We start from the raw sequence: 18,475 nt of genomic DNA, 5'->3' as shown, positions 1-18,475 counted from the left end.
TGTCCTTTTGTCGCCGTTCTTTTGTCGTCATACCAACTAGCCGAAACCGCCACGCTTCTCAGTAATAGAGCATCGGGCGCGTTATTCTTTGGTCGCAGGTTTGGTCTCTGCCGCCACCAAATCATCTTTTCGTCCAGTTTTCTTTCTTCGGATTTACAATGCAATTGTTTTGCCTGGTATCATCATCTGTTAGTTGTGTATAATAGCATATTATTAGCCGACATCACGAGCGCATATACCGTAAAAACGAAAATACTAGAAAAGAGCTGCAAAAATTTGATGATTTCTGACAGGTCTGGAAGGCAAGTGCAAGCAGTGAGTGAAGATGCCACGATTGCATTTCTGCGGAGAGGATAACTAATGTTCCTGTATGCCAGAATAAAATATTCCCGATTGAAGAAAATGCAGCAAGCTGTTGGAAACACCGTTAATCCAAATAGTCATGGCCGTATAATCTACGAACGTATCACAGGAGACGCACTTCATTCAGTAGTCCTCTACTTCGACTGAACACACTTAAGCACCTCCTGAAGGCAGCTGACAATGAAGCGCAATTTAGAATGGACCAAACAGGCAAAAGCCACGCGTCACTGCGTTCATGAGCAGGGCGCATGCCGGAGCACAATACACGCTAATCAATACAACTTTGGGCAGTTTATATGCGTGCAAGTTATCACAACCTAAATAAACATTACTGCATTCTTCAGGAGCATGGTAAGTAGTTTGCTGGCGAACGTAATTAAGTTTAAATATCTACGAGAGACAGCAGTGCAAACCGATGAGATGAGTTCTGTACCAAAAGGTGATGCCAGCACATCGTTGAAACGTTACTCATTAGTTAGTGTATACTCAAAAAGACTTGTAACAGTGGATACTGTTAGTGTATACTCAAAAAGACTTTGTTGAGCAGTTCAAATATTATCTTGTTCCTGGAGAATACAAGGACGCGGAAAACCGTGAAATCAACGTTGACTAAGAAGGTAATTTTCTTGACCGCAGAACAGCTCGTCTAGTGGGAAAAAAGTCACATGAAGCAAACAAACACACCGCTCTGTCTGTCTGCTTCGTGTATTTTTGTTCATTTTTGTTTTCTCGCTCAGAGTGCGTACCAAATGGCCTGCCAAGAGTCCGTGTTGCAATTTATATGACTGATCTGTTTAATTCTTTCCTGGACATGAGGTATTTTTATTACATAAGAATTAAAAGCTTCAGTAAATCTTTAAAACAACATCACAACACTAAGATTCGGAAAACCAGTAGTATCTGTGTTCCTATTGGCAAAGCATCTCATTTAAGTCACTCCGTTTGCGTAGACTAAAATCAATACAAGATGGTATAAAATTCCAACCGAACAATGCTTCTCTTAAAACATAGCACCCAGTTAAAACTTCTCATGCGCAATCATCTTCACGCTATCATCGTTTCCAGCTATTAAAACGAAAAGTGCCAGAGACAATGATACAATAAATAACGGGATCTCAAAGCGCGTTCACGCATTCGTCTTTTCCAGGAGTTAGTATTGTAAAAAGTATGACGTCGCTATTTCATCAAGTATGCATCTTTTTCGGCTACTTAGCTAGCCTGAAGACAGCTCATACATTCCAGTTTAACTTGTACAACTATCTATAACAACTATTCGACACACATATTTCTATCTGGGCTAAGTATATCAGTGAATGTTCGTTCGCGAGCTCTCGGCTCTTATTGCGAAGGCTGTATTATACAGGCACATAGAATTACAGCAAGAATTAAAAACGCTATATTGTGAGTACGCGTTCACTTTTCTAATTGAAGCACTTGGCAAATATTGTATGTTTTGAATGATTTGATTGATATGTAGCATTTAATGTCCCGAAACCACCATATGGTTATTAGAGATGCCGTAGTGGAGGGCTCCGGAAATTTTGACCACCTGAGGTCCTTTAGCGTGCACTTAAATCTAAGCACACGGGCGTACAGCATTTTCGCCTCCATCATAAATGCAGCCACCGAAGCCGGGAATTGATCCCGCGACCTGCGGGTCAGCAGCCGGGTATTTTGCCCCGCCGTGGTGGTCTAGTGGCTAAGGTACTCGGCTGTTGACCCGTAGGTCCCGGGATCAAATCCCGGCTGCATTTCCAATAAAGGCGGAAATAATGTAGGCCCGTGTGTTCATATTCGGGTGCACGTTAAAGAACCCCAGGTGGTCGAAATTTTCGGATCCCTCCATGACGGCATCTCTCATAATCGTATGGTGGTTTTGGGACGTTAAACCCCACATATCAAAGCCGGGTACTTTAGCCACAGACCACCGCGGTGGGGCATAATGTCTTATGTGCAGCTTATAAAAACTTTTGTTCAACTGCATACTATTTTTCCCGAAAGCTTTGCTAATCAATTCGTTTTCTACTGGTTTATGAAAGCGTAGGTGGTTTCACTCCTCGAAAGAAGTTAGCACTTTCGAGATCTGCTCCAAGATGACAACAAAAAAATTTGCTCTTTACTGCACAATTATCTGCATGGTTGTCCCTTTTACTACGAGCATGATGACAGGTAAGTGCATCGTTTACCTACTATTATATGCTATCAATGATTGCGTAAGCTTTTCTCAGAATGCTATGCTTCTCAGAATTCTGATTATTTACCGCAGAGTGGGCGCACTCGTATAATACGAGTTCACTTCCAATAGTTGACAAGGAATTGCTTCAACGTACTTAATATACTTAGCAACGAAGCAGAAACCTGGAGACTTACAATGAGGGTTCAGCTTAACTTGAGGACGACGCAGTGAGCAATGGAAAGAAAAATGGTAGGTGTAACCTCAAGAGACAAGAAGAGGGCTGAGTGGATTAGGGAACAAACGGGGGTTAAGGATATCATAGTTGAAATTAAGAAGAGGAAATGGACATGGGCCGGGCATGAAGCGCATAGACAGGATAACCGGAGGTCATTAAGAGTAACTAACTGGATTCCCAGAGAAGGCAAGCGGGTTTGGGGGAGACAGAAGGTCAGGCGGGCAGATGAGATTAAGAAGTGTGCGGGTATAAATTGGCACCAGCAAGCACAGGACCGAGTTAACTGGCTGAACATGGGAGAGGCCTTTGTTCTGCAGTGGACGTAGTCAGGCTGATGATGATGATGACACTGATGATGATGATTGATTGATTTATTGATTGATTTGTGGGGTTTAACGTCCCAAAACCACCATTTGATTATGAGAGACGCCGTAGTGGAGGGCTCCGGAAATTTTGACCACCTGGGGTTCTTTAACGTGCACTGATGATGATGATGATGATGATGATGATGATGATGATGATGATGACATAATATAGCGTGATAGAAGAGTAAATCTTGGCATACTCGTAGACTTCGCCGGGAAAAGTGTAGTGCAACAGCGACATCCATGCGTATGTGCACACACATACACGCGCACACGCGCACACAAACGCATGCGTGCGCACCTGACTCATAGCATAGCGAATGGTTCACAGCACAGCGGATGCTTCCTTCACAAGAATCGCCCTCTAATGCATGTGGCGTAGTGGATGTTGTGATAGTTATCCCAACAGAGTTTTAAATACGATAGTCTTTCTTGGGGGCCCTCGACGCAAAAATTTTGGTCTGTCTGTCTGTCTGTCTGTCTGTCTGTCTGTCTGTCTGTCTGTCTGTCTCTCTGTCTGTCTGTCTGTCTGTCTGTCTGTCTGTCTGTCTGTCTGTCTGTCTGTACACTTGTCTGTTTGTCTACTCTTAACGGCATGGGTACTTATAACGTCCGACCCCACCCGCAGCGACCACCAATGTCGCTCAAGGTTGAGTGTTCATGCTTGTGCAATTGTGAATTAAAAAGCAATTATTGAGCATGTCTGGGGCACCAAAACAACGCGAATATATTCTGCATATGCATCTCCTATTAGAAAAGGCATACATAAGTAATTTTAAGGACCGTAGTGCTTATCACGCGGCGCCTACCATGCAACACTTGCACGGAACGGGTATTGTTTCGAACGCTTTGCTAAGACGAGATGGTGGTGGCACCTACCCGTCACCTCGTGTTTTACACCTTATCACCTCTGAGATGGGCGCGCACACCCGTCTCAGAGCCACGCGCTTTGTTTTCTAAGAAAACTGCCTGATGGCGCTCGTAACTCATGTGTGACGTGACTTGATGCGCTCATTCGCCTCCGATGCACGCTCAAGGCACTCTAACGCAGTGCCTCCAGAATACCACTCACCAATCTTCTTGCGCAGAACATGAAATACATGTGTTGTTCACTCTCTCCACACGCAAGACTATCGTCTTTCGATGACATTTGCAAAAACATGCAGATACGGGGCCAATTTTTTTAAGAGTTCCAGAAAGAGTACTCTAGTAGCTTTCGCGGTCACCGTGCCACATGTTTCGCACAGAACCACGTCGGTGCTTGAAACAGACCCTATGCAGGCTTCATGTCGGAGAAAGAGTCACGTTAACGTGAGTAACAGAAAAATGTAGAGCAGTTCCTCAAGGAGTCGCACAATGCGATTCTGTAACGATAGGGTCGTTAAGCAATTTCTAACAATTACAAAGGGCTCAGATATAGTTTTTCTCTGTCATCAGCCACCTCATCCCCGAAGTGCACATAACACAGTTATACAATAGCGTACATTTCAAAGCTTTTGGCTTGCACTGTGGCAGCTTGGGCTAGTTGGTATGGCATGACGATAGTTATAGCGCAAGGACAAAACGATGATACAGAGACAAGAAGCGCTCGTGTCTTTCGTGTCCTTCTTGTCTCTGTGCCATCGTTTTGTTCTCGCGCTGTAACTATCGTCATATCGTTTTGGCTTGCGTTGTGCATAGGTGGCGTGTTAACCGCTTGCGGGCTCCCGTTAAGTGAGGTCAGCAAACTTTCCGTACAGTTTTTTTACAGATATGTAGCTGTTACATCGCTTCTCCACAGAATGTCGATTAACGGTGTAGGGGGTTCTTTTCTACTCAACAAAAATAATGATAATTTAAGGTGCAGTGTGTGCCAGGTCGGTGTACTTGAAACAATTGCTTAACTTTTTCGGGTATTCAGATAGCTAGCTTTGAACAAGAAAGCACCATGACTTGCAAGTTGTTTTGCTACAAGCGTATGACTTCAAAGAAAGCAGCATTGTACATAGGTAGCTGTATGAATGAATAGTTTTGATCAAGTCCTTCCAGGTGGTCGAAATTTCCGGAGCCCTTCACTACGGCGTCTCTCATAATCATATGGTGGTTTTGGGACGATAAACACATATATCAATCAAATAATCAAGTCCTTCGATGCGTGCGATTAGCGCACCACGGGCCGCACCTACATCGGGGCAGAGAGACGTTGCCCATTCGCTGCGTCGCGGGCCCGGTGGACAACTAGATCTGTGTCTTATGTTCCCAGCTACGTATCACTCAATATCACTCGGCATGTCTCCTTTGTAAAGATATAGCTGCTCTTGCTGGCATAACATAGGTTAACCCCCTTGCACCGACTCCTGTCTATATACCAGCTTTATATCGGCTTACATTTGTACTCAAGTTTATTCAGTGCTTTAGTGTTTATTAGTAGTCAGTGCATTATTGCTTATGAACTACCTCAATGTCTATTGATTGGAGGTGCGAGTAAGGTGTGGCGATGCTGCCCGCGTTAACTCATGCACAGGGTGTTCTGTCTAGAAATTTCTCGTGTGAGTCATACATAATAAAAACGTCCCTACTCAACTGCAACCGCTGCAACTCGTATTTAAAGCGACACGGGTAAAAGGTGTATCGTTCAGTACCGCTTATGCGAGATGCTGGGGAAAAGGAACATGGCATGTGTAGGGTTAGCTGATTATACACCCGCGGACAGATACTAATCTCCAGCTCACTCAGACTCAAGCTCTTGGCTTGGCCTAAGCCTGAGGGAGTACGGCTGAATACTATGTTGGTGAGTTCAAGTCGGAGTGATTTCAGTTGAGGAAAAAGCTCAGCGCGTCCAAGTCCGAGTGAGTTACGAAAACAAAATGTATTTCATCGATAAGTCTGAGTGAATTCCTATTTTTTGTCGACCTATGGGCACCGGGAGCCAAAATCACTAAAGAAAATTGGAAGCGAGCACTGTCAAATGTTTACGGAAATTCAGCAGACAGCACTCAAGGCTATATATGGGCATTTCTCTGAAATGCTTTACACTTATCAGGATTACTAGCATGACAGGAATCGATTTTATTTGAGCCGAAATTGGACTGAAACTCACAACAAAGTGATTGCTTGTTATGAAGAGTAGTTGCTTTTGCAAGCCAAGTTAGTTACGCAAACGTGTAATCGATAAGATTTTCGTTCTAGTTGGTGCCACTAACACACTTCAATGCACCTTGGCGGCATCGTTAGTTCTCACAACACGCATCCTCCAGCATCTGTTTTCGTTTGTGCATCTGCAACAGCGGTTAATAAATCTCCACTTTGCCGTAGTGAGCGGCACTGAAATTAGGGAATGCTGACGCATGTTGTGTATTCCAGCTAATGTGTTCTTTTTTTTTACAGCAAAAATGCGCACTCTGTGTAACAGCAGGGTAATCTGTCGCTATGGTATGAAAGGGACGTGCTTTTTTTCCGAAAGAGGGTTAAAACACTCGAGTTGCAGTAAGTAAATCAATATTTTTTAAGCAGTAATATTTACAAGATGAAATAAATGTCTAGATGTCATATTGTGGTCTGAGATAGCTATTATAAAAATTATCTATATTATAAAATGAAAACATTGTAAAGAAAGCACCAAACAAAAACGTAGGAGAATGAAAAGGCCAGCAAACATGACTGTATTATGTGTACTCAGAAAATCACAAGCCATGCTCTTTTCGCGAGCTAGTAAATACAAATAAATGCCACAATTTATACCTTCATTACTAGCAAGCTTCCAATTATTCGCCTCCTTCTAGTGTAAATAACTGAAAATGGTACCTAGCTATAGCCGCCATTAGCTACGTTACGCAAAGTGGCGACAGCGATTTCGGGTTATCTTCGAGGATATCTACATGGTTACTTTTGAAGTACACTTTTGGCGCAACTCATAGCACTGTGTAATTATTTCGGTTTGAAATACTGGAAGGTTTTTTTATTTATAATGTCAGCTAATTCACATCATGCATCCTACCCCCCCCCCCCCCAGAAGGCTGGGTGCCTCGAAGACCCCTAATGCAAAGCATGAATAAACTGCTAATACGAAGTGTACTTGCTTTCCTGACAGACATAAGCCTTTCCAAACGCCAGTGGGATAGACGACGCTTACTGTGCTTCACAACACCTGCTGCTTACCGAAATAACGAGGATAATGCAGTGCAGGGGCACTTTGGCGTCTATTGGCGGTACTGTGGTTCCAGCCCCCTTTCTCAGTCAGCGTGCAGTGGTTGCAGCTGACTCACGAGATTATATAAGGAAAAAAAGATGCACAAATGAGGTCAACGCTACGTAAGCACTTCCTCCCTGGCACTGTTATGGTCTGAGTGTGATTACCTGGCCGGGCTGTGGAACAATCATTAACACGTGTTGCGACTTGACTTTAAATATACTGACCACACTTGCCTTTATTCTTAACTGTACGTACCTACATATTTCGCCAGTTTCCAAATAAGCACCACTGTGAACTCTGCGCCCTTTTCAGTTCCGTCTCATTTTTTTTCATAAGTTAACAACGACGTAAAATTAGCAACTATGAAGTCAAACTAACCAGCCCTGTGCAGGCTTATTACCCTCGTGATCTCTCAGCTTGAGGACCAAGTGAGAGCGAAAACTTTTATCTTGTTTCATTACTTAATTTGGCACACAAAAGAGCAGCTAGAAGGCATATTTTTCATGGGAGCGTGTTCAAAGAATTCGCTATCATGCTTCATACTCTTAGATATGCAGTGAGCTTTTATTTCGGTGAATTAATTCCTCTTTCACACTTTGATATTTAAAAAACTATATCTAATATTTTGTGGCAGTTTGTTAGAGTGGCTAAAACCAAATGCTCATGCCAGCTCTTGTTTCCTTATATAGTACAGTTCTCCTTCCTTTCGCGCTGCATGAAAGTGAACCTGGAAGTTTTTTGCTGTCTTCACTCTAGAGCATCAATGAAAACTACTTCAACAGTGTTTCACACAACGTTCCACAATCAATCGTGCAAAAGAAACAAATGCAGTACTTTTTGAAAACGAATGCGAAGATTCCTGATGGCCTTCCATCCCGTTGATCACTCAAATTGGCGCAGGTTAAATAATAGTAACTATGCACATCGTACAACCCCGGCTGTATGTGGCGGTAATCTTAAATAGAGTGGCTACTATGACAACTTCTACCTTGATTTTTTTACTCTTTTTTTCCGATCCTCCTGATGGCAACTGCAGTTCCGAATATCACTAGTGGTGACAGAAATCGTGTAAGCGTATGTCTATAAAGAGTGAAATCATTGAAAAACTGTAGTGAACCGAATTGGACAAAACATGCGACAATAGGAATGTTAAAAAGTGTTTTAAGTGCAAAATGTAATTACAGTTCATTGGGCTCATATCACACCTCATAAAATTAATGACCATGTTTGATAACGTAGTTCCTTAAGGAACATTTTCTGGCATTTCACCATACCATTGTTAATAAGCGGTTAGTTTTAACCATTCATCTACGATTTTTTTGACACTATAACTTCATTGTCTTGTAGTACCAAGCCGTGTGACGTGCGAGTCCCCTTGGCGAACAAAATGTCTGTTGCCGCTGGTAACTCATTGCCTGTTCACTAAACCACACTGCCTCTGCACTTGCGGTAAGTAGAAACCCTATCCTGCAGTGATCGCCATAAGCTGTTATTGTCAGATGGAGTAATAACACCAGTTTATGCAAGGTAGCGTAGTTAAGTCAAAGGCTGTAAAACTTGTATATCTTTGCGCGGAATTCAGAGTAGGCACTCGCGAGCAACTTCACTAAGCGTGCACGTCCAGCTACTCGAAGGCGGCCCAACATTCTTGTATGGTTAAATTGCTAGGTGTCCTTGTTTGAAGTTTTGGCGCATCACTCAATTCCGGCACCGTAATCAAATTTCGGCTGAAATAGTAGAAGTTTACTGAACAGAAAAAAATTTAAAGACTCTTAGCCGCACCAATATTCGGCATTGCTTAGGGACGCAATATCAATGAAACAATGTTCACAGATGCCGCATGGACCAATGACGAACGTATCTGCTGCTAAAAAATAAACCAGCTGACAGATTGCTCTCATTCTTGTGGTGCTCTTTTTTATCGCCATAGCCTTCCGGAAGTATTCTTAAGCAGCTTTCGTACATGCAATACGAATGACTGGCATTCAATATTAGATACTTCATCCGAACATTAGCCAGTAAAGTACACCACATGACACTCAAGCAGCTGCCGCATTATTGCATAGCGACAGGCAACAAATACACAGATAATACTGTCTGCCCGGCTCTTCAAGGCGACAAAGTAGAAACGATTCTTCTGTCAAGTTCTTTCGCTGCTACGCTATTTGATTTATCGTATATTATGATTCATACTCCGCATCGGGTACAGCAAATATTCAATACAATCGACAGCGCCACTTGAACACGCTCATACGTTTTCCGATGCTAACAATGAGGAAATAAAGAAAACAACTACAGAGAGAGAGAGAGAGAGAGAATCAATTCATTATAGGCCACATGCTAATAATACTACGAAAAAAAACATTTAATATGTAGAGGTGTAACAAAATAATAATGCAACAGGTTCACAATATAAAGTATGTCATCCAGTCTTCCGCGGTCCACGATGTCGCAATTAGAGTCAACAGCTGCTTGTGAAGTTTTCAATGTCACTTGGATTCGCATGACGGATTATAATAACGTAAAGGGTGCTGTTCTACCGAGCAAGGAGGAGGAGGAAAGATTAAGTGGAAGGACAGGGAGGTTAGCTAGTTTACCGAGCAAGAATTATCAATTATGCAGTATACATACCTTGCGTAAAGCCAAAAGTTCAAGCACAGGTAGCCTTGCAGTAACACGAAGCAATGCCTGAAATTTCAATGAGGCAACATCATAATCAAGCGTGAATTTCGCTCTTTTGAACTCTGTTATCTCACAAGAACGAAGCTCTCACAAGAGCCTAGATTTTTCTTTTTCTCAGCGATTTCGTTTCAGTGATGTCCAAGTGTGAACTGATCTAGACATCGCTTATCGGAGAAGACTGAATGTGTGTGTGCTCTCTGTCCTTCCATTTTCACATTGCCCCAAACTATATTCTATCGCCAGCCTGTGGTTATCCTGAACTGGTAATCGTACTTGCATATACCTTTGAACAGCAAAGCAGTTCGTCAAATCACACTTCAGACTCTCACAATCAAGAATGGAATTTGACACATCATTTCCTCTTCGCATGTACAGGGTAGGCAACCTGAAATAAAATCGACAGTTATGCATCCTGTATTTCTTTCACTTCTTTCTTCTTTTTCTCTCCCTACCTTTCTGATTAGGTATTATTGTCTCTGTTTCAAGAAAGTGCCTGTTTTCACACGATAAATTCATTCATTCAGCCTCTGTTGTCTGGGAGTAAGTCTCGGTTTTCATCTTTTCCTTGTCAGAGCAAATTTTGGGTCCATCATGTAGTATTTGCGCTCTTACTGACGTCAAACGGTGGTTTTCTAAAGAGATACAGTTGTGCTTTTACGCCCGCCCGCAGAAGTTTACGAACCGGGGGCTCAGTACTAATGCGATTATCTGCTTTGTTAGTCCGCGGTGTTGCTAACCTAACCTGCGTAGATCACGTTATTCAAAAATTACCAGCAACATATTGTGGTATGTGATTCAGCAAGCGAATAAAGGAAAAAGGACAGGGTAGACAGAAAGAGCGCTGTATGTGAGAGTTTCCTTTGGATTCGATCCAGAGTCACGGTTTGAACACCAAAATCGACATCAACACATCTGACACAGACATTCTGAAGAACTTTACTTACGAAACAGAGAGGTGTACCTTTCACTAGAAAAGCGTTCATTATTGGGCCAAGTATCAATATTTCGTTGCGTAGATTGATTGCATAATGTGCAATAGGATTTGTTTCACATGCTTTGAGTTTTTCCACTTACGTAAACGAATGTGATCTTTATTACAGTGCATATAAAGATGCTGCGGGGAAACCTACCCAGCATACCGGGTAAAGGGCAACCCGGAACGCCGGTTCCTCCTCCTAACCACCCTATACTTTCTCCTTTGAATAAATAATTGCATAGGGGTGTCATTCTGACCGCATTTCTGACGAAAAACATGCTGCTGCTGGAGCTACTGCATATTAATTCAAGGGACTTGACGACAAAACAGCAATGTTCAAAGGACAGCTGCCTAATAAATGGGTACAATAAAATCTGTGAGTGCGCACTTTCTCTTTCTGTGAACACTGCAGGATATAGTTCTCACTTACCACGAGATAGTATGAAACCTCTTTTATAAAACTACCAAATTATACCTCAGAAGAAACTTCTCCAATTTGCCTGATAGAGTACTCACCCTGTGACCCCTCGGCCCCCACAGCCATATATGAACTAGACAACTCATTCATACAGCCTACGGTTCTCTACCATACCAATGGCAAGGTAGTTGTTGTTACCATTCTCTAATCGTACCGGTGCCAGTCCTGAGAATGTTTGGCGTGTTCTTTTTATGCATCATATCTTAGAGCAGTTCAAGCAGTGCGGCCTTCTTTATCGTGTTAAGGATACATGATCCATGCCAGCTTTTCGAAAAGTGCGCGCATAGAGGAAGAAAGAGAGAGAATAAAAAATGAAGGAAAGGCAGGGAGGTTAACCAGAAAATGGAGCATCCGGTTTGCTACCCTGCACTAGGGGAAGGGGGAAAGGGGAAGAAAGATCGGAAAGAAAGCGAAGAGGGAAATAGACGCGCGTGAAAAAAAAGGGGGGGGGGAGCTGGGGTGCTACAGTCTATACAATAGGCCGCTGCCACGCAAAAAGTTAAGTAAGGCCTTCACTGATTTTCTGTGAGCACACAAATCATGTCGTCTTTCCAGCACTGATTGTTCAGACAAAGGTCTGTCGTCAAGGCGAGCTAACGCAGCAGCTAGTTGCCGTCTTTGCACGCTGTAACGAGGGCATTGACAGAGAACGTGCTCTATAGTTTCATTGCTGCCCCAATGACCGCAAGCAGCACTGTCCTCCATGCCGATTCGGAAGGCGAAAGCTTTGGTGAAGGCTACACAAAGCCATAGTTGGCAAAGCCCCGTTGTCTCGAGTCGGGAGAGTCCAGACGGAGGCCGGAGTCAACGAGACGTGTCCAGTCTACGCAGTCGCGTGTGCCGTAAGCACTTGGTGTTCCACAGGGATTTTAATTCTGCATTAGTGATTTTTCGGATGGTCATTGCTGCATCAGTCCTTCAAAATGGTATAGATTTTTCTTCACCATCTTCGTGTGCTGATCGGGCAGCTGCATCGGAATGTTCGTTGCCCAATATGCCACAGTGACTTGGAAGCCACTGAAACGTGATTCTGTGTCCTTCGTCGAAGAGGTGGTGAAGCAGCTCTCTAATTTCCAGCACTAGTTGTTCATGAGGTCCCCGGCGTAAGGCGAATATCAAACACTGTAGTGCTGCCTTAGAGTCCGTGAACACGCTCCATTTCTTGGCTTCTTGGTGTTTAATGACTTGAATTGCGCTACGTAGAGCAGCAAATTCCGCAGCTGTCGATGATGTCTGGTGGGATAAACGAAACTTCACCGTTGTCGCTTTTGCAGGAAAGATCAGCGATCCTGCAGACCCATCCACTTTAGTTGAAGCGTCAGTATATAGATGAGTATGCTCACTGAATTTCTCATATAACAAGAGAAGAGAAAGCTGCTTTAGCGCTGGAGACGAGAGCCGGGCTTTTGACCCTATGCCTGGAACCGTGAGTTCAACATGTGCATAGGTCATACTCCATGGGGGAGTTGAAATCCTCGATGGAGTTGTATATCCCGTAGGAATGCGTGTGCGATATGACAAGCCTGTCTGGCAAAATGAGGCACGAGGTCGGGCTTCTGGCAGTGAAGCTAGATGATGGGCAGGGGCACAAGTAAGATGCCTCACGTGTGCTCTGAGCACTTCCATCATGATATGCGTCTTTAGCGGGTAGTCATTAGCGATCTCGATTGTCTCAGCTGTTGATGAACATCGCGGTAGCCCCAGACAAACTCGCAGAGCCATGGCCTGGATGATTTCGAGAGTCCGAATTTTGGATCTACAGGTGTTGGTCAACACAGGCAAACTGTAGCGCAAATAGCCAAGAAAAAGCGTCTTGTATAATTGCATCATTGCATGTACTGAAGTCCCCCAGGTTTTTCCTCCGAGATACTTGAATAAGTTAGCAATTTCTGTGAGCCTCTTCTTCAAGTGGGCCACATGTGGGCCCCAGCAGAGGTCTCTATCAATGAATACGCCTAGAAATCTGTGCGTCCTGACATATGGCATGACTTGGCCATCGATTGATATAGTGTATGGTCTCAATGGCTTTCGACTAAAAGCAATCAATGCACATTTCGCTGGCGAGATTTTCAGACCCTGGTCCTTGAAGTACACTGATACCAACGTCACTTTCTTTCTGAAGTCTTGCACGTACCTGAGGTCTTGTCACGCCAGATGTCCAGACGCAGATGTCGTCAGCGTACATCGATAACTTGACCACACTTGGTAGTCGTTCTACAAGACCAATGAGAACGAGGTTGAAGAGGGTTGGACTCAAGACGCAACCTTGAGGGACTCCACGATGCGTTGGGTGTTGGGAAGTTGGACCATCTGCAGTGTTCACAAACAAGGTTCGCCCTTGTAAATAACTGCGTGTCCAACAATACAGTTGCCCGCCTAAGCCCACTGGCTCAATTGCTTCGAGGATGGCGTCATGTAGAACGTTGTCGTATGCTCCTTTTACGTCACGGAACATGGCTGCAGATAGTCGTTTACCTGCCTTTTGTTGCTGGACAGATGTGACGAGATCTATAACATTGTCGATCCAACATCGGTGACGGCGAAAACCAGCCATGGCGTTCGGATATATCTCATAGTATTCCAGGTACCATTCAAGCCTGGCCAAGATCATTCTCTCCATTACCTTTCCTACGCAACTTGAGAGTGCGATCGGTCAGTAAGAGGCAATGACCAGAGGAGATTTGCCAGGCCTAGGGATCGGTACCAAGTGGCTAATCTTCCAATCTTGCGGAACGACGCCAGCTTGCCAGGAATCGTTGAAGATGTTATGGAGTGCTTCTCGTGCCCGTTTACCAAGGTTGCACAGCATCTTGTATGAGATGTCATCCGGGCCAGTTGACGACGACTTATTACATAGACGAGCACCGCATCGAGCTCCTGTGATGTAAACGGTAGATCCATGCGTGGGTCCCGTGAGTGAGGGATATGATTCACTGTATGTAGGCTTGTGTACGCTGTCTGTCCCACGGTCATAGCGCAGAAATCTTCTGCTACCTCAATTTCATGCCGGCGATGAAAAAGTGCAAGGGCTTTGAAGGGAAAATGCTGCTCTGGAACAGAACGTAGGCCTCGCACGATTCTCCATATCTGAGACAGTGGTTTATGAGTATCTAGCGACGCACAAAATTTCCTCCATCGTTGGGTGTCTAATTTGTAAAGGCGCCGTTGTATCTTGTTTTGGATGCGCCGGGCTGTCCATAGATCGTCAGTGGAATTGGTGCGTCGGTATCGTCTTTCGGCACGACGGCGTATCGCACGAAGTCGCTCCAGCTCGAGGTCATATTCAGAGTACTTTGAAGAGCGTATTATTGTGCGCATAGTCGCATGTGCAGTTTCCTTAATAGCTTGCTGAAGACCATTGGACAGGCCTTCTTCACAAGCATCCTCAAGTTGAGTTTTGAACACACTCCAATCTATTCTTTGTGTTCTGGTAGAGGAGTACGTGTTCGAAATACCTTTAATCTTCAAGTAAGTGGGGATGCGGTCGCTTCCGTGTGTTTCAATGTCTAAAAACCACTTTACCCGTGTAGCAAGTCAGCGTGAAACAAAGGACAAATCAAGGCAGCTGCTATATGTAGTGCCTCGTAAAAACGTAGGACTGGCGTCATTCAGAAGGACGAGACGATGGCTGGAAACGAATGATGCTAGACGTCGTCCCGTTGAATTAAGCCTTTAGCTTCCCCAGATTGGATAATGCGCATTGAAATCCCCGGAGATAACCCATGGACCCAGTTGTGCCCTTAATATGCCGTCTATTTTGTTGGCGTCGAAATGACTTGATGGGGATATATATACGCCTAGAAGTGCGAATGTCACCTTTCCTTTTTTAACAGACAAGCACACATACTGATTGCCGTCGTGAGGTTGCACTGGCTGGACGACGTAAGTAAGCTCCCGGCGAATAAATAAACAACATTGCTACTTTCGATGTCACTTGAAGAGAAAAATGACTCGTAGCCGGATAATCTGATTGGGTGGGATAATTTCGGTTCACATAAAGTCATGATAGGAAATTGGTACAGATGAACAAGCTGGCGAAAATCAGATATGCGAGATCTCAGACCTCTTGCGTTCCACTGAAAAATCGACGCTTCTCTGACCTCCTGACGGAACGACTTGTGATTGTCGGCCATGGCTTTACTGGAGGCTTGCAAGGACCGGACTCAACGCGTCCAGCACCTGTAGGCCGCTCCTAGCAGTTAGCGTATCGATGCTTGTCAGAAGACTTCTCATATGACACTCACAATGGATCGCAGCATAGGAATAATTTGACGATCTGCTGTTGGAGCCTCGTCATCAGCAGCATTGGCTTTCACTGGGAGCAGAGAGCGGGAAGGCTGCTTGGAAGGCCGCGCGTTCGCAAGCACCGGCCAGTCTTCAGGGGAGAGAGTCTTCGCCGGTGGAGGTATTCTTGTACTCTCTGGCTTTCTACTGGATGTTGATGGTGGTGTAGACCAAAGAGGTGCATGAATATCACCATGACTGGAGCGCTTCCGTCGGTGGCGACGTCGACGCCGGATTTTCTATGAAGCTTCTCTATGGGTGGAGTTATCCCTGATCATTTCTTTCAGGATACCCATTTCTTTCTTAAGTCTTGGGCATTCCTTAGACGTGGCCTCATGCGTACCTCGACAATTGCCGCACCTATAAGTTGTTGCACAACAGATGTCTACCGTGTGCGCCTCCGCGCACCGGGGGCATACGGTAGAGTTCGCACAGACGCCCTGGACATGACCGATCTTGATTGATTTGTGGGGTTTAACGTTCCAAAACCACCATATTATTATGAGAGACGCCGTAACGGAGGACTCCGGAAATTTTGACCACCTGGGGTTCTTTAACGTGCACCCAAATCTGAGCACACGGGCCTCGACATTTGCGCCTCCATCGGAAAACCGATCTTGAAACCTGACTGATCTTGAAACACCGATCTTGAACCACTTGTCCGATCTTGAAACACTTGAAACACATGACCGATCTTGAAACACTTGTGGCACTGAAGCGTCTTTGGGACAAAATGCCGTACCACTTGCCGGAAATGTCCCACCTTGACGTGCGTAGGGATTGAGTCGCCCTCAAAGACTATCTTAACGCAGCGGCTATTCCCGAGGCGGCTTATACGCTTAATGACCACTCCTTCGTACGCCAGTTTTATAAGAATGGGTAGATCCGTGTTTGGGATTGCCAAGTCAATGTCGTAAATGACACCTGCAGTGCAGGTCCCAGTCATCGGTACGACCGCTCGTACTTTGACATCTCCAAACTCTGTCATCATTCGAAGCTTCTCCAGCGTGTCTGCATGTGTTGTGTCAACAGCTAAAACGTTCTTACGTGTGTTTAGCCGGACCTCTTTGATTTCATTCTGTGCTATTCCTTCAAGAACATTGGAAATGGCTTGCCTGTTCAATTTTCGAAGACTGGTGGAAGGATCCACGGGCATGAAGAGAATGGTATGCGGCCAGCGTTTACTCCTTGCCTTCACGGTTTACGTGCTTGCTGGTGATGACGTCTTGATGAGCCTCTTTTTGGCCATGCGGCTCATCACAGACACGAAGCTGCCATCTGATGAGTCGTCGCCATCGACTGAGTAGATGTCCGTGTCTTCACTGGAGCTGCACCAAGAGCCTCGTTTCCTTGCGGAGCTTACAAATGTTGGGCTGTAGCCAGACGGGCCAGCAGTTCGTTCTTCGTCCATGGGCACGAGAACAGGAGCATCTCTTGAGCCGTCGCTGGTGATGGACCATGAGCCTTAAGCCACAGAAGAGCTTGAGGGCGCTGACATTTGACCACGTGGGCCTGTAGAAGTCGCCGCTGCCATCGCCACAAGGCGGGACGCAGAGAGCGTCCCAAGAATTGTGGAAAATATAACGAAAAACAGTTAGTAGTGACAGAAGCGTTCTATCACTAAGTAACTTCATCGTCGCATAGAGGAAACTATCCCAAAAAAACAGGCTCTGAAATACAGATAACTGCGAAGCGACAGGACATCGCTTGCGTGCATGACCTGGCTCGGCCAGTGATGCGAATCTAACCTTGTATTCATTCGTCAGTGTCGTGTGATCTTCGAGCTCCGATTTGCTCCGAGACCAAAGAGGGAAAAAAGGAATTTGCCTCGCGAAATCTACACAGCGTGAGCGGCACAGGTTTCTAACTCACCTCTTCGCATCGTGCTTTCTCGTAATGAACCAATTAAAAAGTTTTTAAGGTACAAAGCTATTTATTAGGCACGCTATAATTTTCTGGGCCTAACTAAAATCTCTTAAGAGACCTACTGAAGCGCCCTTCAAGAAGCAGGTGATAGACAAAACAAAAACCACGAGGGCATCTGATTTTTTTTCCTACCCTTCACATTCCCCTGATGACACTCCATGGTTTCGCACTCGGTCACTACCCTCCTGTGGCAACATATAAGCACTTCAGTTCACTACGCGTTTGAACAGACATGAAGTATAGGCTGAGCAGACGACGCGACGCAGATGGATGCATGTGTAGAGGCTAATCCACCTTCCTATTGGCTAAGGCGCCATGTATAAAATAGAAATTTCTGAGATAGAGTGTAGGTTGCACCCATTAGAGCTCCGAAAGCTGAACTTCATCCGTTACTATTAATGTCCGTCACTAACTATACTCGAAAGCAGAATGTGAGGTTAAATAGTGTTGATATAGGCACTGATAATTAAAATCGGTGATTATGGCACACAAACATTTTGGTATGAACGTCCAAAAAAAATTGGAAGATACCACGTGCAGTGGGAATCTATGATATGCGAAGAATGAAGGAGAAAGGTTGATATGTCATTTTAAAATCAGCCCAACGTTACGAGGTGGAGGTAAATGATGCCGTACATGACTTCCGTATCATGATTATGAAGTTTGGATGTGTCTTTTACCTTCGTCATCTATTCACGTCACGTGATACCAAATTTAGTATATGTGGAGCTAGCGAAACGGCCACGAGCATGCTATGAGCGTGGTATGTTGTCATGTTTTTACATCAAATTCGTTTCAGGATTATCATGTTTGCACCAG

The 18,475-nt window shown here is 44.6% G+C and overlaps 1 long non-coding RNA gene across 1 annotated transcript; it reads left to right on the top strand.

The window, feature by feature from the left end:
• The first annotated feature begins 1,569 nt into the window (after window positions 1-1,569).
• LOC142765640 (uncharacterized) lies at window positions 1,570-11,353 on the top strand. Its single transcript, XR_012884341.1, has 5 exons — window positions 1,570-1,764; window positions 2,408-2,532; window positions 6,506-6,604; window positions 8,658-8,759; window positions 11,093-11,353. It is a non-coding gene; the product is annotated as an uncharacterized LOC142765640 (long non-coding RNA).
• The last annotated feature ends 7,122 nt before the right edge of the window (window positions 11,354-18,475 follow it).

Source organism: Rhipicephalus microplus, chromosome 6 (assembly GCF_043290135.1).
Source record: "Rhipicephalus microplus isolate Deutch F79 chromosome 6, USDA_Rmic, whole genome shotgun sequence".
Classification (NCBI taxonomy): domain Eukaryota; kingdom Metazoa; phylum Arthropoda; class Arachnida; order Ixodida; family Ixodidae; genus Rhipicephalus; species Rhipicephalus microplus.
The sequence above is the reverse complement of the archived record's forward strand: the minus strand, read 5'-3'. Positions and strand labels throughout refer to the sequence as shown.